Source organism: Panicum virgatum, chromosome 1K (genome assembly GCF_016808335.1).
Source record: "Panicum virgatum strain AP13 chromosome 1K, P.virgatum_v5, whole genome shotgun sequence".
NCBI classification, from domain to species: Eukaryota; Viridiplantae; Streptophyta; class Magnoliopsida; order Poales; family Poaceae; genus Panicum; species Panicum virgatum.
The window spans coordinates 38,078,401-38,106,234 of NC_053136.1; the positions used below are offsets into that span (position 1 = coordinate 38,078,401).

General features: G+C 44.9%; 1 pseudogene; it reads right to left on the minus strand.

The window, feature by feature from the left end:
- On the minus strand, nt 1-26,786 carry LOC120655027 (annotated as a pseudogene).
- Between the last annotated feature and the right edge of the window lie 1,048 nt (nt 26,787-27,834).

A 27,834-nucleotide genomic window follows, 5' to 3' on the forward strand; every position in this document is an offset into this window, starting at 1 on the left:
TTATCCTTCCTCCTTCCATGCCGCCACCGACCTCCTCAGCTCCTCCCCAAGTCCCCCGCCAATCACCTGCCGTATCGCCGCCTCCACCTCCTCCCGCCCGGGGTCCTCGCTGAGCTCCACGCCGATGCGCCACTCAGTGCACGCCATCCTGCTATTGGTTTGCTGGTCGGCCGCGAACGGCCAGCAGAGCATCGGTACCCTGGCGCAGACGCTCTCTAGCATCGAGTTCCACCCGTAGTGCGTCAGGAAGGCGCCGACAACCTCGTGTCGGAGCATCGCCTCCTGCGGGCACCAGCTCGTCACACGGCCCCGTTCCTCTGTCTCCGTCAGGAACTCCAGCGGCAGGACGGCGGCGCCGCCCGTCGCCTGCTGGTCGCTCTTGATCACCCACAGGAACTCGTAGCCGCTGCTGGCCAGCCCCCAGGAGAGCTCTGTTAGCTGCTCGTCGGTCGGTTTCACTAGGCTCCCGAAGCTCGCGAACAACACCGAGTTGGAAAGGCTGGAGGCAGCGGACGCGCTGGCGGCATGGTCACCGTCACCGCTGGCGCCGACTTCCTTAAGGAGAAGCGGTAGCGGCCCGATGGCGTAGATAGGCGGCAGGATGTCCGACATGGTGCTGATGACCTAGCTCTCTAGCTGCTCGAAGGTGTGGAACACGCATTACGTGAAAACCTCAAATAGGTAACACGGCATTAGTAACGGGCTCTAGAAGCCCGTTACAAAGAAGTAAAACTGTAACAGACTACAAACAACGCGCGTTACCAATAATCCTGGCAGGGCCCAGCCCGACCACGCCACCACAACGCCCGTTACTAATAATCAACAATAGTAACGGTCGTATGTAACGACCATTACTGGATTATGGGCCGTAACGGTATCTGCACGCAACCGTTACTAATGGGGACATTATCAGTAACGGTTTGTTAAAGACCATTACTAAAAATACCAAAGTGTGTAACGGTTGGTTTAACCCCCGTTACGAATGGCACTGACATACCGATATCTTATTTTCGTAACGTGGGAGAGCACCCGTTTCATATGTTACTCAACGCCCGTTACGAATGGCTCAGACATGAGTAACGGTCTGCTATGGCCGTTACCGATGTCTTATTTCCGTAACGTGGGAGAGAACCCGTTACGTATGTTTCTCAACGCCCGTTAAAAATTGTCTAGCAATGATTGAGGTGGAGCACTTTAGCAATGATTGACGTGCGGCATCATTCTAGCATTGTAGCCTCTCGATCGCCGGCGTCGTCCACCTGGCGCCGGCGGTCCTTCGCCGCTGAGACTGCCGCCGCTGTGCCCGCCGGCGGTGTCTCTGCTGCGACTAGTCGCACTCCGGCTCCACCACCACCAGCGCCCGCCGCGCTGCTCCTCTGCTGCGCCCGCCGGCGCCTCTGCTCTGCTCTGCGACCGTGTTGGCGCTCCTTAAGTACTCATTTTATTATACAATTAGGAGTTGTTTTGGTAAATTCTTCGGGATGATTCATGTACTAACCCGCCACTTGGCACCCGAACTTGACCGTTTTGGATTTTGTCCTGGATTTTGGAGCATGTTGCATTTTGACAGGAAATTGGACATTTTCGGAGATGTTTTGACGCATGGTTACAACTGGGCTAAGATGAGGAATAAGAGGAAGATTCAACACGCGAAGATGGGACCGAAAGGGGCCAGAAAGGGGCCCAGGCCGACCGGCCTGGAGTCCTTGGGCCGGCCGGCCTAGCCCATTTCAGAGCCCAATCGGTCTCAGTTTTCTTCAGCACGAAGTATGCGTCAACCCTAATCTGTGTTTTACCAAAACCGGCGACTATATCTGCCTATAAATACCTCGAAGCCGCCGTCAAAGAGAGAGCATCCAGGGCATCGAGAGGATCCAGAGAAGAGCATCCAGAGATGCATTCGAGTTAGACACAAGAGAAAGGCGACACCGGAGGCCTCATCGTCCCTCGGCGCCGCTGCAAGTTGGAGGACAGCAAGGGATCCATCCCTTGCCGGAGATTTCACCACCATGATCGACTATGCTTCGCCTAGCTTCATGGGGTAAAGTCCTCGTTTGTTCATGGGGTTGTAAGGAGATCTTGAGTTGTAATTGCCGAATCCTTTATGAGATTGATCTACCTTGATTCTTGTTGATGATGCTTTGATGCCTAATAGTTCGCGACTTGGCTTTGGGTTTGCTTTGCTCTTGCATGGTTTACTTAGATTACATCAACTATCGTGTTCTTGATGATTCGTTACCGATCATCCTCGTGTAGTGACAGTATGCGGGAGGGAAAGGTTTTGATCTTGGAACACACCTTTGGTAGATTAGATCCATTTTTCGTTGCTTGGCGATTACATCTCTAGTGATCCTAGACCCTATGGACAAATGCTCTTCATATCTTGTGCACACATCTATCATTGCTCACTAGTCTAGATTAGATTAGATTGGTTAGATTAGATCTATTTCATACTCAATCACTCAATATAGATCTTTTACCAACATCATTAGTGCTCAGTTAAGCATAGTAATACACTTGTTCCGTGGATTGATAAACCTTGGGGGAATACTCTAAGGGAAAAGCTACACGATCCGTGCGCTTGCGGTACATAATTTGGTGCTTTAAGAAGCGTCAACAAGCTTTTCTGGCGCCGTTGCAGGGGAACAAGCGATTTTGCTACGTTTAACTTTGTATTAATTTTATTGGTTACTAACACCTAACCTTTTTCTCTAGAAAATTTTTGTTTTTTTTTTTTGTTTTGATTGTCTAGATGGCCAATCTCATTCAACACGTGGAGGAAGGAGAAAAATCACTAAGGGATTATGCAAGCCCGCGATCAGAGGACTTCGACATGCAAAAATCAGATTCGGTGTTGCGAGCCACCGAGTACGAGATCAAGCCTCAAATCATCAAGATGGCGGCGGCAAACCCCTTTAGAGGAGATGAGACGGACAACCCATATAGACATATCAAGTGGTTCACAATGCTTTGCAATACGGTACAACAAGACGGAGTTCCGCTAGCTTGGTTTAGATGGAATCTTTTCCCATACTCACTTGCGGAAGAAGCGAGAAGATGGTTTGCACTTGCATCATTCGAGGTAAAAGGAAATTGGGATGACTTGATGAAGAAATTTTGCGAGAGGTTCTTTCCGTTAAGCAAGGTTCAACATATTCGGAAGCAAGTGGTCAACTTCGCGCAAGGAGAAGAAGAAGGGATAGACCAAGCATGGGATAGATTCAATGGATTGATTGAACAAGGACCGAAGCTCGGATTTTCCGGTGAAGTACTCTTGCATACCTTTTACTTTTCCCTAACCCCCGAGTGCATGCAGTTTGTTCAAATGTGTGCAGGAGGAGATCTCATGGAGAAAACACTCACGGAAGCCGCCCAACTCCTACAAAAAATCAGCAAGGGTGCGGCCATTCGAAGAGATTGGGAAAAACGATGTTCGGCAAGCTCCGAGGAAGAATCTCAAGTGCGGGTGCTTGCTGGAATTTTCAGAAAAGAGACATCAGAAGTGAGGGAAGAACAACCGAAGCATGGGAAAGTCATAGAGACAAACCACGATGAAGAAGCATCGATCCGGAGTGCAACGAAAGACGACCCAGAAAAGAAAGGAAGAACCATGGGCACCGCCAAATCGCTAAGGGAATTCGAGCAAATGGATTGGATACCAATTGACTTCAGAAGATTGTTCAACAAAGCAAGACCGCATCCAAATCAGCGAGGAATGGCGAAGGTGATAGCGGAAGACTTCCCGCCGGATAATTACACGGGATATACATTTGGCAAGGAATCGGCCGGTGATATTATTCAGAAACTTTTTGAAGAAAAAGAGAAAGAGATTGACTTAGACGAAGTGCTGGAGATCAAAAGGACCCTAGGAGTGAACTCGAAATCATCACCCTACGCGCACATAGCCCAAGTATATGCGATTGGAAGCGATCAAGGCGAAGGTAACCCATCACCCACACCTCGTGTTGATTGCATAATAGAAGGAATAAAATGTTGCAATGTTTTATGTGACGTTGGCGCCCATGTTAGTGTGATGAGTTCCAAGGTTTATGTTGAGCTTTTTAACGAAACACCAAACCTTGATGCTACAATCATTAAATTGATCATGGGAGATGGTAGATTAATCAACCCGCTAGGAGTGCTTAGAAATCTAAATGTTGCCATAGCGGGTAAAAAAATTCCTACCGACTTTTTTGTGATTAATGCTAGTGATGATGAGCATGAAGGCATAATCCTTGGAAAACCCTTTCTCAAATTAGTAAATGTTGTTCTAGATGTTGGAAAAGGGATTGTCACTTTTGATCTAGATGGAGAGAAGCGCTCATTCGAATTTCATTCAAAACCGTCTTTTGCTTCACCTCTACCTCTTAGATAACGAAGAGGTAGAGAGCATTCGTTCCATTGATTCTTTCAGGGATCCTCTCCAACGCGCTTTGGAGAATGGAGACGCTCAGGATGATCAAGACGGAGAACTAGTGGAAACGATGGAAGAGTTGAAGCCGCAACACGGGAATTTGGAGGAAGAAAAATTTGAAGACATTGGAGAGTTAGATCAAGAAGAGGATGGTGCGCCCGATGTTAAGATGAAGCCACTCCCCAAGGGATTGAAATATGAATTTTTGGGAGATGGCAAGAATTTTCCAGTGATTATTAGCGACGAATTGAGCCCGGAAGAGACGGAGAAGTTGCTGAATTTATTGAAGAAGTACAAAAAGGTGATCGGCTACTCGATTAATGACTTGAAAGGTATTAGCCCTGCTTTTTGCACACATCGTATACAACTCGAGGAGCAATACAAGCCGGTCGTAGAGCATCAAAGAAGGTTGAGCCATGCTATGCGTGATGTGGTGAAGAAGGAGGTTATCAAATTGTTGAATGCCGGAATAATATACCCCGTGCCACATAGTGAATGGGTAAGCCCCGTGCATTGCGTTTCGAAGAAAGGAGGACTCACGGTTGTGAAAAATGAGAAGGAGCAATTGATACCACAAAGAACCATCACGGGATGGAGAATGTGCATCGATTATAGAAAATTGAATAAGGCAACGAGGAAGGATCATTTTCCACTACCATTCATTGACGAGATGCTAGAAAGGTTGGCAAAGCACTCACACTTTTGTTACCTTGATGGATACTCGGGATTCTTCCAAATACCTATTCATCCGGATGATCAACATAAGACCACGTTTACTTGCCCGTATGGAACTTTTGCATATCGGAGGATGCCTTTTGGATTGTGCAATGCGCCAGCTTCTTTTCAAAGGTGCATGATGGCTATATTTTCAGATTTCATAGAAGAGATTATGGAGGTATTCATGGATGATTTCTCGGTGCATGGTACTAGCTTTGATAATTGCTTGGCAATTTTGGATAAAGTTCTTAAAAGATGTGGAGAGGTTGATCTTGTGCTTAATTGGGAGAAGTGTCATTTCATGGTGAAAGAAGGAATTGTCCTCGGTCATGTTATCTCCGAGAGAGGGATAGAGGTGGACAGAGCAAAAATAGAAACCGTGGAGAAGTTGCCACCACCTACAGACATCAAATCTTTGAGGAGCTTCCTCGGTCATGCCGGATTCTATAGGAGGTTTATAAAGGATTTTTCAAAAATCACCAAGCCATTGACACAACTTCTCCAAAAAGATGTGGAGTACATTTTCGATAGTGATTGTCTTCACGCATTTTGAACACTCAAGCAATCCCTCATAAGTGCTCCTATCATGCAACCTCCGGATTGGAATCTACCTTTTGAAATCATGTGTGATGCAAGCGACTACGCCGTAGGAGCCGTTCTTGGACAAAGGAAAGAGGGAAAGGTAAATGCTATCTACTACGCAGGCAAGACTCTCAATGAAGCCCAATTTAATTATGCAACAATGGAGAAAGAATTGCTTGCCGTGGTATTCGCCTTCGAAAAATTCAGATCATACATAGTAAACTCTAAGGTGATAGTCTATACTGACCATGCAGCAATCAAGTATCTCTTGTCCAAGAAAGATGCTAAACCACGCTTGATTCGATGGATCCTATTGCTACAAGAATTCGATGTGGAGATAAGGGACAAGAAAGGAGCAGAAAATGTTGTGGCCGACCACCTATCAAGGATGAACTATGGAGATGATGGAAAAGAACCGATCGAGGATCAAATGAGAGATGATCACCTATATAGAATTCTCGACAAAGATAGTTGGATGAATGAAATAATAAGGGCAATAAAAGGGATGCCCTTGGATCACTTGGACAAGAATGCAAGGAAAAGAGTGATCGCGGAAAGAAGAAAATACTATTGGGGTCCACCATACTTATATAGATATGGAGAAGATGGAGTCCTAAGAAGATGCATACCAAGGGAGGAACGTGAAGAAGTTCTAAGGAAGTGTCACTCGTCGGGATATGGAGGACATTATGGGCACTTTAGAACTCAAGCTAAGGTATGGGCTAGTGGATTCTATTGGCCCGAGATGCATGAAAACGCGAAAAGATTTGTTTCAACTTGTCCGGAATGCCAAAGGACGGGGAATATCTCGCAAAGGAATGCCATGCCGTTGAACTACAACTTGCAAATAGATCTATTTGATGTCTGGGGAATCGATTTCATGGGACCATTCGTGAACTCACATGGGTTTGAGCATATATTGGTGATGGTGGACTATGTTTCTAAGTGGGTTGAAGCTATGCCGTGTTGGAAGGTATCAACGGAGGAGTCCACACACATGATTAAATCGGTAATCTTCCCTCGATATGGCGTCCCGAGAATCTTGATAAGCGATGGAGGAACACACTTCACGGGCAAAGACTTTGGTAAATGCTTGAAGAAATTGGAAATTGAACATAGAGTGTCCACGGCTTATCACCCCCAAACAAACGGACAAGCAGAAACTTCGAACAAGCAATTGAATGACATTTTAAAGAAGGCCATGGTAAAAGGAGGAAAAGATTGGTCGAAGAGACTGGATGATGCACTATGGGCATATCGTATGGCACACAAAACCCCGATTGGTATGACTCCTTATCAATTTGTTTATGGAAAAACATGCCACTTGCCGGTTGAGCTAGAACATAAGGCGTATTAGGCGATGAAGGAAATGAACTTTGATGCAGAAGCCGCTGGAATTAAAAGGAGAATCCAAATAAGCGAATTGGAGGAGTTAAGATTGAAAGCGTACAATAGTGCATCAATTTACAAAGAAAGGATGAAGAGGTGGTACGACAAGCGATTACAAAACAAGGAATTCAAAGAAGGAGACAAGGTTCTACTCTACAATTCAAGATTCAAACTTTTAGGCAAAGGAAAATTACAAAGCAAATGGGATGGACCATACGTTGTACACTCGGTTTCACCCACGGGAGCGGTGACAATCATGGATGCGAAAGGTGACCAATATGTGGTGAACGGACAGCAACTAAAGGTATTCTTGGAGCCCGACGTCGTGCCCCTTCATTACATTGACATATACACCATGGATGAGGAACCGGAACGTCAAGCCTAACGACGTTAAGCAAGGTAAGTTTGTAAATATTCTCTTTTAGATTTTATTTTCATTGTTTTATTTCTATTCTGGACGAACTTTGAGTAAAACATAGGCTTCTAATTTATTGGTGTGCACCTCGGAAAAAGTTGGAGTCCAGGGGGCTGAAAAACCCCCTGGGCCGGCCGGCCCAACACCCCTAGGCCGGCCGGCCTAAGCCTCCTCGTGTGAGAATCGGTCTCAATTTTTGGTAGGTACGAGATAAGGAAATTTCAAACCTGTGCCTTATAGATTTCGCATACCAAAACCGAAGAGATATTGGACTTCTCGTCCAAGTCTTTTCGGGACTTAAATAGAGGTGCGGGGTAGATCTATTCTCTCTTACTTTTCAATCTACACCACCACCTCGTGAGAGACTTCGACAATGGCCGGTCCAGCGAGCGCAAGAGCCATGATTGCAACAATGGAGATCGAGGAGAGGGGTTGGATGCCCGACACCCCCACGCCAAAGTCGCCTAGCCCCATCTCGGCAACCGGTGCGCAGCCCCTCCTTGTCGAAGCAAAGCGATGTGAAGCGAAAGCCCCTCCGAAGAAATTCAATACTCAATCAAGGATGAGCGTAGGAGGGAAGGGCCTTCAATGGTGCAACGAGAAGCTAGCTCAAGCCCAAAGGGTGGTCGTCGTCATCAGCAGCAATGAAGACGAAGGCGAGAAGCGACAAGACAAAAAGCCACCCGTGCCTAGGCGTTCCTTGCGCCTCATCGGAGTCAAAAGAAAGAACTACATCGAGCACACCCCGGAGCCAAAGGATTATGCAGGGGACAGCGATTGGGAGAGCATCATGAGCCCTGGTTCATGGGGCGCCACCGGTCGTGACTACGATGATGATTGGCCAGGGTGGGCCGAAGAGGAGAGAAGGGAGGAAGACGACCCCTCCGGAGGTGATAGCGGCAAGAAGAAGAAGGACGACGATGAGCCCGAGGACGACGATGAGCCCGAGGACGACAGCCCCAACCACAGCGGGCATTACTCCGGGTGCTATTTCAAGTGCCGCAATGAAATCGCGGATCTCCGCGCCACCATCGATAGGTGTCACAATCGAATCGTGGCAATGGATCGAAGGATGGATGACATCGAGAGCTTGGCCGAAAAAGACTACAACTTTCTTGTCCACAACTTAAGGAAGTTATTCGAGATGGTCGGAGATCTACAAAAGCAAAGAGGAGGGCGTCCAAGATGCAATTGCCCAAGGTGCCATTGAGAACACCGACGAGCGTCACACCCGTCTTTTATATCATTGCGACGAGGACGCCGCATAATCTAAGCATGGGGGGAGGTGTGACGGCTCGTATATCGATTTTGTTAGTCCTTGTTTAGTCAAAAGTTTGTCGTGTGCGTGTCTTTAATTCCGCATGTGTGAGAGTCATAGTCTAGCATTGTGTGCTTTATTTTTTTCGCATGTGTGAGAGTGAGTCTTAAATTAGTGTTGAGTCATGAAAACAAAATAAAAAGAGTCTTTGTTTTTGTTGGATCGTGCAATTTTATTTATGCATTCAGTTTTATTTTCTTTAAAAGCAATTGTTCACGAGCGTTGTCATGAAAATTAATTCTTATTTGTGGAGCTTAGTAAATTATTCGTTCATGTTAATACCCACACTTGAGCTTTGATCTAGCACTTGGTTTTGATTACGCTTGCGAGTAAGGCATGATTTGGAGGATTTTAATTTCATAAAAATAATAAAACCCCTACAAACATAAGGTTGATCAAGTTCTTGGCAAGTTGAGAGTAAAAATCCTATCATCCACAAGCTATATTCATTCCACCATAAGTATTGGATGTACATTGAGTTGAGTTAGGCTTTCTTTCTCTTGGGAGCTTTAATTTCGAGCAATGATCATGTCCATATTTTTCATCTCTGAATTGCTAGCCACGTCAATATTCGGTAATGAGAATTCCTCATTGGAACAACTCATGAGATCTACCGGATTCCAAAACCCGAACCCAAGATTATCTTGTTTATTATCGTCTTCCTTGACCACAACCCAATTGTGAGGATACGTTCTGTTTCTGCGCATGATTTGTATAAAATATAATTTTGGGATGAAGAAAGAAAGGAGTATTCGAAAGATGGACCGAATCCGACCTGGGAAAGCCCCAGGCCGGCCGGCCTACACCTCTTGAGCCGGCCGGCCTAGGCCCCTCTGGCCTCGGCTCGGGCTCCAAAAATTCAGGGAGCCACTTTGGAAATTTCCTATCTATGTTTTATAGAAAGTGTCCTATGAAAAGGTTCGGAAAAGAGAAAGAAAATTCAGGAGAAAGAAAGAAAGAAAAAATGTATGAGAAGAAAAGAATAAATGAAGGGATTCTATGGTTAGAGAAGTGCAAAGAGATGTCACCTTGTTGTTTGAGAACAATATCCTCAATTCCAACCATGTGCATTCCGACAACGAGGACGATGCTTGTGCCTTGAAGTCAATCTTTTTGTATGTCTTTGCACATGTCCACCATTCTAAATCTTCTTACCCTTGAACCCTTTACATTATGGAGAAACTCTCATGATCATTGGCTCGGAAGGTAAGCAATCATTAGAAGGTTTTCTTAATTTGACAATATATGTATATACTTTGCTAAGCCTCAACTATAGCCCCACTTTACACTTGAGAGACTTTTGGGAGATGAGAGTTTGCAAATAATAATAGGATAGCCACTTTTATCGAGAGACATGAAAGGACTTGTGCAAGAATTTTTGGTCTAACCTTTGTTGCAGGGTATTTTGTTTCTTAAATAAAAAAAGAGAGAAAAACCTCCAAGGATGGCAAGAAAAGCAAGTGTTGTCGATATTCGAGTTGCCGGCTAAAGGTAAGAGTCGTGGAGTAATATTGGATGAGTTTTTAAACGCACAAGATATGATTATCCTCGCTGCTCCTCTGACTTTTGTTTGAAGAAATATTGTTAGACTTGTTTGCATAAGTGAATTTTGCAGTTCAAGAACTCTTGAGCAACCCTTGGAAGGATTTGATGATTTGATTTGCTCGAGGACGAGCAAAAGCTAAGCATGGCGGGAATGTTGGCACTCCTTAAGTACCCATTTTATTATACAATTAGGAGTTGTTTTGGTAAATTCTTCGGGATGATTCATGTACTAACCCGCCACTTGGCACCCGAACTTGACTGTTTTCGATTTTGTCCTGGATTTTGGAGCATGTTGCATTTTGACAGGAAATTGGACATTTTTGGAGATGTTTTGACGCATGGTTATAACTGGGCTAAGATGAGGAATAAGAGGAAGATTCAACACGCGAAAGATGTGACCGAAAAGGGCCAGAAAGGGGCCCAGGCCGGCCGGCCTGGAGTCCTTGGGCCGGCCGGCCTAGCCCATTTCGGAGCCCAATCGGTCTCAGTTTTCTTCAGCGCGAAGTATGCGTCAACCCTAATATGTGTTTTACCAAAACCGCCGACTATATCTGCCTATAAATACCCCGAAGCCGCCGTCAAAGAGAGAGCATCCAAGGCATCGAGAGGATCCAGAGAAGAGCATCCAGAGATACATTCGATTTAGACACAAGAGAAAGGCGACACCGGAGGCCTCATCGTCCCTCAGCGCCGCTGCAAGTTGGAGGACAGCAAGGGATCCATCCCTTGCCGGAGATTTCACCACCATGATCGACTACGCTTCGCCTAGCTTCATGGGGTAAAGTCCTCGTTTGTTCATGGGGTTGTAAGGAGATCTTGAGTTGTAATTGCCGAATCCTTTATGAGATTGATCTACCTTGATTCTTGTTGATGATGCTTTGATGCCTAATAGTTCGCGACTTGGCTTTGGGTTTGCTTTGCTCTTGCATGGTTTACTTAGATTACATCAACTATCATGTTCTCGATGATTCGTTACCGATTATCCTCGTGTAGTGATAGTATGCGGGAGGGAAAGGTTTTGATCTTGGAACACACCTTTGGTAGATTAGATCCGTTCTTCGTTGCTTGGCGATTACATCTCTAGTGATCCTAGACCCTATGGACAAATGCTCTTCATATCTTGTGCACACATCTATCATTGCTCACTAGTCTAGATTAGATTAGATTGGTTAGATTAGATCTATTTCATATTCAATCACTCAATATAAATCTTTTACCAACATCATTAGTGCTTAGTTAAGCATAGTAATACACTTATTCCGTGGATTGATAAACCTTGGGGGAATACTCTAAGGGAAAAGCTACATGATCCGTGCGCTTGTGGTACGTAATTTGGCGCTTTAAGAAGCGTCAACACACCGCCGCCGCTGCTCTGCTCTTCGACCGCCGCCGGCACCTCTGCTGCGACCTCGGGCCGCCTCTACTGCGAGTTGGCTCCACTTGGCTCGACCGGCGACCCCGCCGGTGCCTCTGCTCCACTTGGCTCCACCGGCGACCCCTACGGCAGCTTGGCTCCACCACGTGACTCCGTCGCGCCACCGTGTTCCCTCCCCGCCGCTCCTACAGCAGCACATTGAGAGGGTATGTAATTTGAGCCTCCTTATCCTCCCAAGTAGTTGGCAAACCTCTAGTACAATAAATATTTATCAAATACAACCAAAATACTCTTGTTGATCCATGTTTTCATGTTTTTGCTAAAGCCTTTGTAACACTTTGTTTCATAGTACAAATTTGACCAATATGAAATGAACAAAACATCTTGTAGATGGCGGTTGATCGGACTTAGATGTACAGTCAGCCCCGAGTTTGGGAGACCTTCCTAAGTGGGGTTAATGGTTTCCTTGCTCAAGCAGAGGCGGACATGAGAAATCGGGGTGTGCCTTCAATGCATTGCCCCTGTGTTGACTATCTGAACCAGAAGAAGTTTGGACAACGGGACAACATTTTCCATCATTTGATCACACGTGGATTCAAAAAGAATTACATGTGTTGGAACAAGCATGGTGAGGAAGGCCTTAATGAAGACGAAGATGGATGCCTTAATGAAGATGTAGCGCGACACCATGCTGAAGTCCATAATGAAGGTGAAACGAGTAACTATTGACTTCACTCATTGATTTCTCATTGTTACAGGGTAGAGCATAATGGATTAACTCTTTGATTTGTCATTATTATAGGAGAAGAAGAATGTGGCAATTATGACTTTGAGGAAGATGAAGCATTCCCACCGGGCGTGATGCAGCCTCAGGAAATGACTGACCAAGAAGTTACGGGTTTCAACTATGATGATTTACTGCCTCGTGTGAACAATGTTGATAAAATGTTGAGAGATGTTGAGTTTCAGGGCGTGTACACATCTTCAGAATTATCGAGGCTGAAGCAATTCGTCGAAGATTCAAAGAAACCCCTGTACCCTGGTTGTCACAAGTACTCTCGGCTTTCTGGTGATCTCAAACTTCTGCAGCTTAAGGCAAGTCATGGTTGGACCGACAAAAGTTTCAAACAACTATTGGATCTGCTAAAAGACATGCTATCAGAGGGAAACCAAGTGGCCGGGTCTGTCTATGAGGCTAAGAAGATAATCTGTCCTTTGGGTTTAGAGGTGGAAAGAATACATGCATGTAAGAACAACTGTGTGTTGTTCTGTGGAGAGTATGAGGACCTTGACAATTGCCCAAAGTGTGGGTTCGGTCGTTTCAAGAGGACAAAAGATGGTGGAGATAATAATGCTGAGGACGGGAACAAGCCCGTGGAGATTAGAGGCAGGAAGGGTAACAGAGGGGGTCCTGTGAGGGTGGCATGGTATTTTTCACACATTCCCCGCTTGAAATGCATGTTTGCCACACGAAAGGAGGCCCAACTCTTGCGTTGGCATAAGGAAGGCCGTAGCAAGAACGGGGATGGCAAGCTTAGGCACCCAACAGATGCAGCACAGTGGGGTAATATTGATGCCCACTTTCCTTGGTTTGAAGAAGATTGCAGGAACATTCGGTTCGCTATGAGCACAGACGGGGTGAACCCATTCGGGAATCAGAGTTCAACGCATAGCACCTGACCTGTCGTGTTGTCAGTGTTGAACTTTCCACCGTGGCTCTGCAAGAAACGTAAATACTTGATGTTGTCAATCTTGGTCTCAGGGCCAAAGCAACCCGGTGACCGTATTGATGTGTACTTGAGGCCCTTGGTTGATGACCTGCAGACACTTTGGAAGCCTGATGTGAAGGATGTTTGGGATGAGTTTGAGAGTAAGGACTTTACGTTGCACGCATGTTGTTCACCACCCTCAACGACAACCCGGCTCATTGCAACCTCTCCGGGCAGAGTAAAAGGAAAGGTGAAGCTTGCCCCCACTGCTTAGATGAAACTTGCTCATTGTGGCTGAGAAAGTCGAAGAAATTCATCTTTTTGGGGCACCGTCGTTTCCTCCATAAGAAACATCCATACCGGAACATGGATTGTCAGTTTGATGGGAAAAAGGAGAATCGAATGGCGCCTCAGCATGTGTCTGGAATGGAGGTCCACTTGCAAGTCAAAGACATCAAAACTATTGAGGAATTACCTAAGGATGCTATCCTTGGCAAAAGAAAGAAGCGAGATGGTGAAGAAGAAGAGGAACAGGGGATGTGGAACAAAAAATCAATATTATGGGAGCTAGAGTATTGGCAGCTGTTGGATGTGCGTCATTCGATTGACACCATGCACATCAAGAAGAATGTGTGTGAGAGCATGTGTGGAACATTGTTACAACAGAGGGGCAAAGGAAAAGATCATAAAAATGCAAGGGAGGATCTGAAAGATATGGGCATTAGGCCGGAGCTCTATGCAGAGGAAATAGACACGGGGACAGTCCTTCCTGTAGCTGCAACCACATTGTCAAAGACGGAGAGAAAAGAATTCTGCGAGTTTTTGCATGGTTTGAAAGTACCTTCAGGTTACTCATCGAACTTCAAGAGGCTAGTGTCGGTGAAGGACATGAAAATGAATTTCCACTTGATGAAATCTCATGATTGCCATGTGTTGATGACAGCTCTTCTGCCTGTTGCACTTAGAGGTATCAAGACAGTACTGGTTCGCGAGGCTGTCATGAGCTTGTGCTTTTTCTTCAATGCGATAGAACAGAAGGTGATTGACGTGGATGCACTATCGAGGTTACAGAAAAGGCATTTTGAGGCCCTATGCTTGCTTGAGGCTACTTTTCCACCAACATTCTTTGATCTCATGGTCCATTTAACAGCACATCTTGCGAAGGAGATCTTCTACCTTGGCCCATCTTACCTTCATCAAATGTTTCGTTATGAGAGGTTCTATGGCTTCCTCAAATCTTTGGTACCGGTCTTTTCCTGAGGGAGCCATGGTTCGTGGCTATGGTACCATCGAAGCAGTGGAGTGGGTCATGGGTTATATGGACCCCCAAAACCCCATTGGTGTGCCTCATTCACGGCATGAAGGTAGGCCTGCAGTTGTTGGGACCTTGGGCAAAAAGTCAATCACTCCTAGTCGAGATTCCTTCAACAAGGCTCATTTTATCGTGCTACAACAGACTGACATAGTTACACCGTATGTCAACGAGCATTTGCGACACCTACGTGAAGGTAATCCTAATCGAAATGAGGCTTGGGTTGCAAAGCACATGCAAGGCTTTAACACTTGGTTTCGAGATTATGTCCAGAAAGGCAGCACTGCTATTACCGATCATGAGATAAGAAAACTAGCAGCGGGGCCATTATTCACTATTACAACATACCAAGCATATGATATCAATGGATACACTTTCTACACCATGGCCCAGGATGCCAAGAGCATCTATCAAAATAGTGGTGTGCGTGTTGATGCCGTCGACAACAACATGGAGACAGACACATATTATGGTCAGATAGAGGAGATATGGGAACTTGACTATGTTGGATTGAAGGTAGCCCTGTTTCGGTGCCGAAGGGTCAATGGAAAGAAAGGTGTGACCGAGGACAAATATGGGTTTGTTAGTGTTGATCTACGAGTTTTTGGTTACAAAGATGAACCATTTGTCTTAGCCAAGGATGTGCAGCAGGTGTTCTATGTACCCGACCTTGCAAAGAAAAACTGGTATGTGGTTATGCTTGGGGAAAAAAGGATTGTTGGGGTTGAAAATGTTGTTGAGGAGGAGGAATACAACCAATTTGATGAAATTCCTTCCTTTGACATGCCATACAGTGCCCCGACTCTTGGCAGATGAAAAAACACCATACTTGCGACGCAACCATCGGGAAACCATCAAAGTCCATAAAGCAAGGAAAAAGCAAGCTTGATGTATGTATTGTGGAAATTGAGCCTTTTTTGTTGACTTTGTATGTGGATTGGTGATTTTTTAATCCATTTGTAATATATGATGTGGATTGGTGATTTTTTAATCCATTTGTAATATATGATGTGGATTGGTGATTTTTGAATCCATTTGTATTATATGATGTGGATTGGTGATTTTTGAATCCATTTGTAATATATGATGTGGTAAATTCAGACATGGTAATTGGTAATATTCAGACATGCTTGACTTGGTAATATTCAGATCACATGCTTGACTTGGTAATATTCAGTCTGTTACATTATGTCTGTTGCATTGTGTAGTTGGTCATTGGTAACGGGCATTACGAATGTGCCCGTTACAAATTAGTCATTCGTAACGGGCCTTACGAATGTGCCCGTTATGTATGACACAATTCCCAGTATGGCTTTTAGAGATCAGATCACAGAGCACAGAGCACAGATCAGATCACATAATGGGCACATTAGTAATTTGTGTCATACGTAACGGGCTTTTAGAGATCAGATCACAGAATACAGATCACAGAGCACAGAGCACAGAACACATGACACATGACACAGCTCATTTTTAGAGATCACATAACACACACACAGACCCTTCAGTTTTTCACAAGTACATAAATATATATTAGCAGGAGCACATGACTAATTGGGCACTACCACTGCGCCACTTCGTTGTTTGTTGCACTATACTGAGTTTTTTATTTTTTTATTTAGTTCTACGCTACGGGCCAGGTGGCAGTGCGCGATTGGCCCAGTTCTATTGGCCCGGTTGCCATTTGTCCTTTTAATCTACAATTAAAATTTGTAACTGGTATTACTCGGTCATACGGAATCCAAATTCGATGGTTTTTTTTCCTGAATTTTTCTAAAATCACCCTCCTTCTGTTAATGACGCTTTCAAGTATATATTCAATTTATCAGATTCTATTTCTATACCTGACCTTGTTTGACCTAAATAGATATTAGAAAACACATTTGTTTGACACTACCATTACCTTGTACTTCATCGTATTTTGCAATATTAAGGTGAGGACAAGGTTATGTTTAAATTTGACATGCATACGAGTTCGAACATGTGGTAAAGTATGGAAGACTTCAATGTTGGAGTAACATTGTATGGAACTATGTGGAAGATGTAGGCATTTGTACACAATGCGTATTCTTCCTTCATCGAATCCATTTAAAATTTTTATGTTAAGCTTAGGGACCCAAATTATATTGCCACATCAATTTGTAGAACTTTTATACCAAGTTAAGATGTTATTAAAATTATTATATCATATTAATTTATACAAGATTCATCATATTGTAAAGTAAGTTACATTCTTATTACACAACTATGAATTATGTTATTTTATTCAAATACTAGATGTCAAATGATGAATTCTTGAAATTTTTAACGAATTTTTAGGGGCTGTTTTCTGAACTCTAAAATTAGTGGAACATTCAATTTGGGCTGTATTTCTTTTTGTGTTGTGAACAGACCATAGAAGATCCAAGCCATATCTTAGATTGTTATCTCTATTTTTATCTTTCCAGAAAGATTTTTTGTTGAATTTTTGAACTAAAGTAGCTTAGGCATTTGAAGGTTCAAATTTTAGTTTGAAAAAAATGATTTCGGGCCCACGCGTCAGCGTCACAGGCCGCAGGCGCCAGCCGGCCGAAATTTTGGAATCCCAGCGCCTGCCTTGGCCACGGGCCCATGCGTCAGCGTCTCTGGCCCAAATCAAACCGCTTCTTCCTCCGCCGAACCAACTCAAATCCACTTCTCTTCTCCTCCGCCGCCGCCCTCCTCTCCTCCTCCTCCTTTACTCCTGCGCTCCTCCTCTGCCCCTGCGCTCCTCCTCCGCGCGACTAGCCTCATGCCCTCCTCCTCCGCGCCACTCGCCTTCTCCTCCCGGCGCCTCTCCTCCACTTTGTTCCTCCTCGCGCCATCGCAGCTAGGGTTTGAAACCCTAACCCGACCCGACGCCAGTGAGGCGGCACCTGGCGTGACGACGGCAACCCGGCTGCTGGCGTGACGACTATGGCTGGGCAAAAAACCCGATACCCAAAGCCCGAACCCGAAAAATCTGAGCCCGAACCCGAAAAACCCGAGCCCGAAAAACCCGAACCCTAATACAGGTTCCAGCCCACGGTACCCGAAATTAATACGGGTAGTTCGGGTTTTGGGCCACGGTACCCGAAATACCTGATTTACCCGAAAACTTAGTCAGCCCATTAGCCCAAGTAAATTGCAGCCCAGCCCACCACCAACACCAAGTGTCCAAGCCTAACCCTAACCCCACGCCGTGCCCCCAGGTCCCAGACGGCTAGACGCAACTCGCCAGACGCCCAGACCCCGCGTCGTCCCAACCCCGCGCCGCGCCACCGCCCCCCCCCCCCACGCTAGCCCCAGCCGCCCACTGCGCCACCGCCCGCCGCCACCGGCACCACCTTCCGCGTGCACCTGCGCCTGCGCGAGCGGCCGAGCGTGCAGGCCCCCGAGCCCAAGGCGGCGACTGTCGAGGCCCATTCTTCCCGAATCCCGGTGACCGGCGTCGCTCTCCGCCTCACTCTCTTCTTATCCCCGGTGACCTCAGCTTCCTGTCCACACGACGGCGCCGCCCCTCCACTCTGCCTCGCACCTCCACGCAACGGCATCGCCCCTCCACTCCTCCTCGCGCCTCCATGCAACGGCGCCGCCCCTTCGCTCCGCCTTTGCCTTCGCTGGATCCGACGAGCTGCGTGTCCTCCGCCTCCACCTCTTTGCCGTCATCGTCCACCATTGGGGTCGTCGAGTTCGCCACTCGCCGCATCCACGTCAAGGACAAGGTCATCAAAGCCCAGATCTGGGACACCGCTGGCTAGGAAAGGTACGCGCCCCAGATCCATCTGAGCTCTGCGAGGCTCATCGATCCCCTTCCTCCTATCTGATCTCCGATTGGTCCGTCCGTTAGCAATTGGTTGGTCTGCGTCGTATGGATCTCTATAGCTTAATTTGGTCAGTGACCCCTAGTTGCCAATACGATTCCAAGTAATGCCTCAATAAGAAGCTGCTCGATCTCCGGCCGGTCTATGTATGCACGTAGTACGTGTTTTGTAATTTATATGTCCGCGCGTGTGTGTGTGTGTGTGTGTGTGTGTGTGTGCTGCTACTGCTGCGGCTAGCTGCTGCTGCTGCTGCTGCTGCTGCTGCTGCTGCTGCTGAGGCCAGTGTGTTTCTTGATTGTTGCATTGCGCCCTCAGCTAAATCAATCAATATATATATGTGCACTTGCTAGTCGTGAATTTTACATATATAAGCTTTTCCAAGTATATATAGTAAATCAAGCATGCATTCATGTGTAAACTCATCATGTACTACATACTAATTCCTTCTATATATCCATCTGATTCCAAGTAATGCTAATGTTCTTCCTTGTCGCTTTCAACATCTTATTCCAAGTTCTATAAATGCTAATGTTCATGTCCCCGATAGTGATCAATTTCATGTGCTGGCATCTTAGTTTCTAGGATTGATTGAACTGTTCTTATCAAAAATTATATAGTGCCAAGTGTGCTTAACATACTTCTGAATTATGCCATGCATATTTAAGTTTTAGTAAACTTTTCACTACTGCTATATGTCTATTCAGAAGTCTGATTTAAATGCCTCTCTATTCAGCAGTGTATAATCAATTGTATTAAGGGTCTAGGCTATTGATATTCCAAGTTACTGCTCAGACCGGCGACGGCCGATGGCCAGCAGGGGCAAGGGGCTTCTCTAGCCGGGAAGACGACCGAAGAATGGCAGCAACGACGGAGGAATCTTGCAACGTATGTCATTCATCCCTCTTGTACTTGTTCATGTCTTTCAGATCTAGTAGCATCGCTGATTCGCTTCCACAGTTACACTCTGAAATCTGAATGCATAGCTTAAGGATAGGAATCAGTCACGACTTTTGAACTGCAGTGTCTTGATGAACTCACTGAAATCAGTGCTCTTTGTCTTTCAAATGCCTGAAACTGAAGATATTTTTCTTAACTCCTTTATGCATTTGTTGCATCATTGTAAAATTTTACTCATTGCTTCGATTCCTGTCATTGTAGAGTTAATAGAAGAATTTGGTAACCATAAAGCCCAGAATATTGGCAAAGAAAAAGAGGCTTCCACTGCGAAAACACAAGCACAAGCAACACTAACAGGAAGCAACTCCAAGTCGATCTCCAAACCTGGGTCATCTACATCTTAAAAAGGTAATGCTCTAATGGTTTTTTACTTTTTTCAATCTCTGTTATGTTAATGAAAATCCCTATCTTATTGCTTTGCATTTAGGGTGGTGCAGTGGTGCTGCTGGACAGATGGAGTGCTGGGTGGTTTGGACTTTGGAAGCGAATCTGTCTTATTCATGTAGTTTTTTCATCTATGATTTGATTTGTGTGCTTCAAAACTATGTTTATTAATTGTGATATGTGAAGTGTGAACTGTCACGGTTTGGACGTGTGAAGTGTTAGTTAATTTCGTTTGAACTATCAGTTTGGATGTGTGAACTGGATGTATGGTTGGGTGTATTTGATTTGATTTTATACTGCATATGTGTAGTTCCAAAATTTCAGGTAATTCGGGTAAAACCCGAACCCGAATTTTCGGGTACCCAAATTTTCGGGTTCTTCTTTTTCCCAATTGATTTCGGGTATCATTTTTGGAAACCCGAAATTCCTAAAACCCGAACTACCCGACCCGAAAATTTCGGGTAACCCGAATGCCCAGCCATAGTGACGACAGCGAGGCGGCTGCTGGCGTGACGACGGCGGGCCGGCTCCTGCCTTGACGATGGCGAGGAAGCTCCTGCCGTGACGACGACCCATCCCGGCGACGGCGACCCGGCCACCTCAGGCAACGACGCGACACGGCCACCTCGCGACAGAGGTAAGGGCTCCTTGCTCCAATTTTATAGTCTAGAATGATCCAATTTGGGCAACTACCGAGCAGTGATGTGGTTTTGGGTATAAATTTTTGTGCTATTAGGGAGAAATGCCACTTTAATGTGGTTTTGGGTAGAAATTGCCTATATTAGTTACAGGAACTAGTTAAAAACTTTATGTTATAACTTTTAGTGTTGTAGTAATTTCCTACATGCTATCTGCTGGTTTCATCTCTAGCCTACCCCAACTTGCTGGGGAAAAAAGGCTATGTTGTTGTTGTTGTTGTTGTATCTGCTGGTGCTTTTGTATCTCTTGTATTTCTATATTTGATTTTCTTGAACTTATATTAGTCATGTGATTTTGGGATTGCCTACATGCTATCTGCTGACTCTTTTTCTTGTATCTTCTAAATTTGATTTTCTTGAACTTATATTAGGAATTGCCTACATTAGTTACAGGAAGTAGTTAACAATTAATTCTACATGCTATCTGCTGATCTGCTGATCCTTTTTCTTGTATCTTCTATATTTGATATTCTTGAACTTATATTAGGAATTGCCTATATTAGTTACAAGAAGTAGTTAACAATTAATTCTACATGCTATCTGTTGATCTGCTGATCCTTTTTCTTGTATCTTTTATATTTGATATTCTTGAACTTATATTAGGAATTGCCTATATTAGTTACAGGAACTCGTTAACAATTAATTCTGCTATTTTGCTGTTGTTTAGGGTCATTTCACATAGCATTATTGAACTAGAATTGCTGTTGTCTTTGTGGATAGTATTATTAACAACTACTTTGCTGTTGTTTTGGTGAATATTACTGTTCTTCAAGCAAATAATATTGTACTATTAGTTTGCATGATATTAATTTCATAATCATACTAACTGATTGCTCTATCCTATTCTTGCCAAAAGGCCATAGAATCTACACTTCATTGCTTTGATATATAAGCATTGCTTGCCACTGTCAAAATGGTTAGTACCTATCCCCAACTATTATATAATTATTGATGCTTTGCAGCCTTACTTATGTTGCTCTACTGACACACTTGTATATAATCTATGCAGTCGGCCTCATCAGCAAGTCCCACTGGTGATAGTGAACCTGGTACACAGGGCAACAATGCACCTGAGTCAAATGATGCAAATTTCAACAGTGCAGCTGCTTCACAGGCTCACTCCTCACAAACTGCTGGGAGTAGCACTCGAGCACGCAAGTCACGGACACAAACCAAATGGCCAGAGGACAAAGTGACTGCAACTGGACTTGATGATGATGGTTGACCTACCCCAGATGCTGCAAGAAAAAGATTCGTTACGGTCTGTGGCCTCATTGCCCAGGAGAGGGTGTCAATCAACACAAATGCTGAGGATCTCACACCAGAACAGAGGAGAGATATGTTCACTGTTTTGGAGGAAAAGCTAGAGTACCCAGCTGATCTGTCCACAACTGCTCGCGATAAAGCATTTAAGGCAGCTATGAAAGAGATTGCGAGTTTGCAGCGGCGATTCAAGTCGCATTTAAGAGCATATTTTGTTCGGCAAGACGAGCTTCCCTATGAGAAGCACCCCTTTTTAAAGCAGGAAGACTGGGAGGAGTTTGTGGAGACAACCAATTCTCCATTGTTTGACCATGTGAGCCAGGAGATGAAAGAGAAGAGAGCCAAGCACAATAATCCACACAAGATGGGCAGAAAAGGTTATCATGGTAAAAGGAAAGAGTGGGAGGAGGAGGATACAAAGCTAGCTGCAGAAGGAAAGGAGAACCCTTGGGAGCAATTTCCTGGACGTTCGAGGCCATATCTGCGGGCAAGGTCAGGGAAGGCCACTAGTGAAAGCGGGAACATAACATTCAGTTCCCCTCTGGTGGCGGAAGTAGTAGATAAGGTGAAAAAGAATTGCAGCTCAAGCTAGCGATGGTTCTTTCACCGGGGTTAGGGAGAATGATGTTCTTACTGAGGAACTTGAGAATCAAGAGCATAGAGGTCGGGTGCGAGGCGTGTCAAGTTCACTTGGCTGGGGTAAAGGGTTTGGCGAAGAGTGTGCTGGAATGTACAGGAAGAAAAAGAGGAGGAGGTCTAATGTGGACAAGGAAGAGATCGTTGGTGAAGCAATCACCAGAGTTATGGAGTTGCTAAGAGTTGCAGGCGTGCACATACCGGATGGTCTGTGCCTCACCCAAACTGGAAACAACAGTAGGTGTGAGGAGGATTTGCACATTGACGAGGACCAAAATGATGGTCCACAACCTGATGAGCCGGACACAATAGAGCAGCTGACAGAGCCAACTAAGTGCAGTCTTGTGGATTGCAGCAGATGTGGGTATGCAGTGGTGCAACCTACTTACGTGTGGCCCAATGCAAGGCACATCAAACTTCCTATCCCAGTAGGGGATGAAATCATAACCATAGGTGATTCTCTCTTGCAACGCATACAGTGGCCAAGACAAAGAATTCTTGTACCACCCAGGTCTAGAGATCCAAACTCTGCAGCAACATCAACAAAGAATGCTTGTACAGGTTCAGATAGAGCTACTTTAGCTCCGCGTCAACAAAAGGAGGCTCAGCAGAAGCCGCACCTCAGCCAGCAGCCTGAAAATAAAATGGGGCCACATCAGCCTGAAAATCAGTCGGAGCAGCTAATAGAAAGCCAAACTCCAACCAATCAGCAGCAGCTCAGCCAAACTCCAACCCAGCAGCTCAACCAAACAACGCAGCTGCACAAGCCACAACAGCAGCAGCAGATGGACCAACATCAGACTAGAAAAATGGACGTTGGCGCTGCTTGGACTATGGCTAATCCAAAATACAAGCCTGCTGAGCCTATGTTGTCAGAAGAGGCTTTAAAGATTGCTGGGGAAAGTTGTGAAGGCTTGCATGCTTTTGTCATGCAAAAAAGTCTGCATGGTACTACTAAAATTTCTGCAAAGGTGCCTGCATCCTACTTTGATACTGACGGTGAAATGCAATTGACAGTAGGATTCAATGACTTGTATGACCTTTTCAACTTGGACAATCTGGATGTTGGCTTGTTGAGGTGCTGAACATTGTAAGTCCCTTCAATCTAAAAAAATTCTTTAATTCTTTACAAACAAGCTCATGCTAAGAAATTGTTTATTTGTAAGAAAATGATGAAACTAGCTGAGGAGATGAAATGCAATGTTGGCTTTTTGGACCCACAAATTTTCTCGTCTACAGTGGTTCAATTCAAGAGCAATGATGTGATTCAAGCAATTAAAAAGGCTATGAATCACGACTACGTGGTCGGTGCCTTCAACACCGGTAGCCACTGGGTACTGATCATCAATGCGATGAAGTGGAATGTGATCTGGTATTTGGATTCTTCTAAAGGTTTTCCATTGCAAAAGTTCAAGGATGTAGTAACTGTTGTCAACTGGTAAGTATATTGTAGGTTTTCTTCACAAAAATTCCATCTCTTAATGTTTCTAATCAATATCGCTGATCGTGCAGGGCCTATTATGAGTACATTGATCCTAAGATTAAAAAAATCAAAAAACAAACCTAAACTCACACACAAGACAGATATCCCGGTAACAGCCCGGTTTTTCTTTAAAAGCGCCTTCATATGTATTTTGTACCGCCTTAACTTTGTCATTTTTGTACCTTCTTCATGCAGTGCGCTCAGCAGCCGTCGGGGAGCACGACGTGTGGATTCTATGTTGCATTTAACATGTACGAGCTACTGTGTGATATATGCAATGTGAAAAAGGCTTCTGTAAGTATATATACTGATCAGCCTTGTCTCTGCTCACATTCTGCATTTCAATTCAGAAACAGATATTTAATTGTATTCTCAATAATTGTATTATGCAGGATTTCAAACCAAGCAAACAGGCCGATCAAAATGCACTAAGGATGGTCCAGGTGATGTTGGCCGAATTCATTCTTAAGGAGATCATCGACCCAAAGGGCTGCTTCTATGATCCTACAGCAGATGCCGCCGTGTGAGTTCATTCTAGATGCTCAGAATCTGTGTCCTTTAAACTTGATACTTGTAACTTGTAACCAGCAGTGTACATGTGTACATGTGTAACTTGATGATGTGTACATGTGTATCTATATATGTGCTTGATGTGTATATATATGTGTGATTGATGTGTATGTGCGTGTTGTGTGATCTCTGATGTCTGCTGGTGGCTGCCAAATCCTGACTGGTTTCAGGATCCAGCCAGAAAAGCGGCAAATGCTGGGGTGGCAGATATATGTGTAACGGGCATTAACTAAAGCGAGTTGCAAACACCACCGAGCTTGAAACAGGCATCAAATAAAACCCGTTACCTAAAACATAATAGGTAACGGGCACCAAAACAACACGTTACCTATATAATATTATGGTAACGGGTGTTAAACATAAACTGTTACGGAAGCTGACAAGTGGGACCAGATAGAGACGTATGGTCAATGGTAACATCTATTTGTAACGGGTATTACAAAACAATGGTTACCTATATTCTATTTCAGTAACGGGCCCATGTTAACAACCGTTACCATATCTGACCAGTGGGACCAGAAAAAGACGCTTTGGTTATGGGTAACACCTGTTTGTAACGGGCTTTTCTAAATGCGCGTTACCTATATAAATCTATGGTTACGGGTTTCATAAGTTGACCGTTACCAAATATGACAAGTGGGACCATGTAAGACACGCTTTGGTCATGGGTAACCACATATTGTAACGGGCTCTGTACAACTACCGTTACCTATATTATAAAAGGTAACGGTCTTTGTTAGCATGGCGTTACAAAATATGAGTACTTGTAACGGTGTTTTACAGACACCCGTTACCATTTTGCTCTGTGGGCCCACAAAAACTCAAGTTTGTGTTACGGGTCACAGTTTTTTGTAACGGGCCAGGTTTAGAGCTCGTTACGATTATGTGCTCTGTGTAACAGGCATGCGCCCGTTACCTTTATACTGTCATTTGTAACCCAATAACAGTAACGGTTGCTAGGCCTGTTACGGAAGGGCCATCCGTGCCCATTATAAATCTGTGTTTCTCACGTAGTGACGGTGGCGGACGGGACGGTGCGGTAGCACTCCGTTAAGCGCAGGATGAAGGCGAGCGTGTTGTCGTCGGGGTCCGTGGTGCGGATGAAGCTCGGAAAGTCTTTGAGGCGCATGCCCTTGGGCAACCCCGGCGCCTAGTCGATGACCGTGCTGTCCAGGTATCCATTCCTCAGCTGCTCAGCATCTGCATGTTTTTACAGCAACTTTTATTTTGTTTATCCCATCAAATAGTAATTAAGCTACTGACTACTACTTATTCGTAAACAATTCTTCGTCATAGCTATCCTGAGATTCAAAATTTGTCCCAAATAATAAGTCACTCTACCTTATTTAGAAAGTGCATGTGCATGTAAGAATCAATTAGTGTCAAATATGGATAATATATAGGGGTAAACATGGTCATTTTATCTTTTATTAATTTGTCTTAGAATTTCTAGAATGACTAGTTTTGTTTTATGAGACGGAAGGAGTATCTATTTACTGTACCTTTGAGAGGGACAAGACCCTTGGCAACGAGGTGCCGGATCTGCTCCATGGCCATGAACGAGCTGGCGCTGGAGGTCCAGAAGGTGACGCGGGGCAGGCCGATCTCCTGGGCGGCACGAAGGATGGGGTCGACGTCGGAGACGACGAGGAGGCGGCGGCAGCTCGCCGCGGGGAGCTCGGACAGCACGAGATCCTTGAACTGCGGGACCACTGTCGGGAGGGAGAGGAGCAGCGCGGCAGCGTCGTCCCGCGACGCGTCCTCGTCGGACGGGGGCAGGCCGTCGGGGACGGCGGCAAAAAGGAACCCCGGCGCCCCCGCCAGCGCGCCCGGGCCGCGCGCGCGGAGGAGGCGCCGCCGGTTGTGCTCGGTGTGGACGAAGGTGACGTCGAAGCCGTGGCAGAGGTGGAGGAGCCTTGCGAGCTGGAACGCGGGGGTGATGTGGCCCTGCGTGGGGAACGGGAAGAACACCAGGTGAGGCTTAGGCGCCGCCGGCGCCGCCATGCCCGGCACGCTCGTTCCGACGTGGTCGATCCTACCCAGGCGCGCGCCTGCCTAGAGCAATGCAATGCTTTGTCGAGGTTTTCACGATCGACCAGCGATCGATAGTAGGTGTACAGAGAGATGGAGCCGTGAATGTTTGTTAATGCTGCGACCGCGACCCTGCGACTGCAGGAGAACGAAGCGGATGGGGTTGCGGCGGCGCTGCTGGGGTTAGCCGTGTGACTGCAGCACAGTTGTCACACTAAGTCCTCCTCACTTCATATCTCACTTCAGATTTTATGTTGAGTCTAAACTGACCCAACAAACCGTTCACATGTGTAATTCAGTTAAATTTGTTTCAGGACAAAAAAAATTATTTCGAAACAATTTTTTTAGTTGTTCTAGTAATATAAAAAATTTGTTCGGAAAAAAAGTTTCAAAACAAAATATATTTATTGGACCTAGTATGATAATTTGACTGCTAGTCACACGAGCGACTCTTAATATTTGCGGAATTGTGCGGCAGGAGCTAGCTAAAAATAGAGGAGCCTTGTCGCAAGACACGACCTATCCCTATTGCCATTGGGATGGAAACAAAAATAATAATTTTTGATTTTTGAGAATCGTTTTTGAGATTTTATCAACTTTTAAGGCTAAACAAAAATTAAAATAATCATCGCAAAAATAAAAATGAAAATGTTAAAATAATATGAAAGTGAAAATGAAAATGATTTGAGCATCCTCCAATTGTTTTCAAGAACTATCATATTTTCAAGGTATTCTACCATATTTTACCGATATAAATACCGTATTCATATACAATACTAGCACCCTACTATCTATATTTTTAGAATGTCAAATCTATATTTTTAGAGCGTCATAACTCATTTGTCCTAACCCTAAATCACAAGCGACCTGAATTCATAGGACTATGAATAATTTCTTGGATGGTGGGATTGTTGTATAAATTTTTAGTACTATGAAATGAGATACATGTTATGGGTGGATGAGATACATGATATGGTTAGAATTGTGCTCTATGGTTTGACATATTTATTGTTTTCTTAAATACCGTTTCAATAGGTTTCGATCATTATCGATGTGTTCTTGATCGTATATTTTTATTTCCAAAATTACAGTAATACCGATGCCATTTTCATTTCCAATAATATTGTATCATTTGCATTTTTTATGGAAAAATGAAAGTGAAAGTGACAGAGCCTTTCACCGATCGTTTCCAACCATTCACTACTACAAAAATAA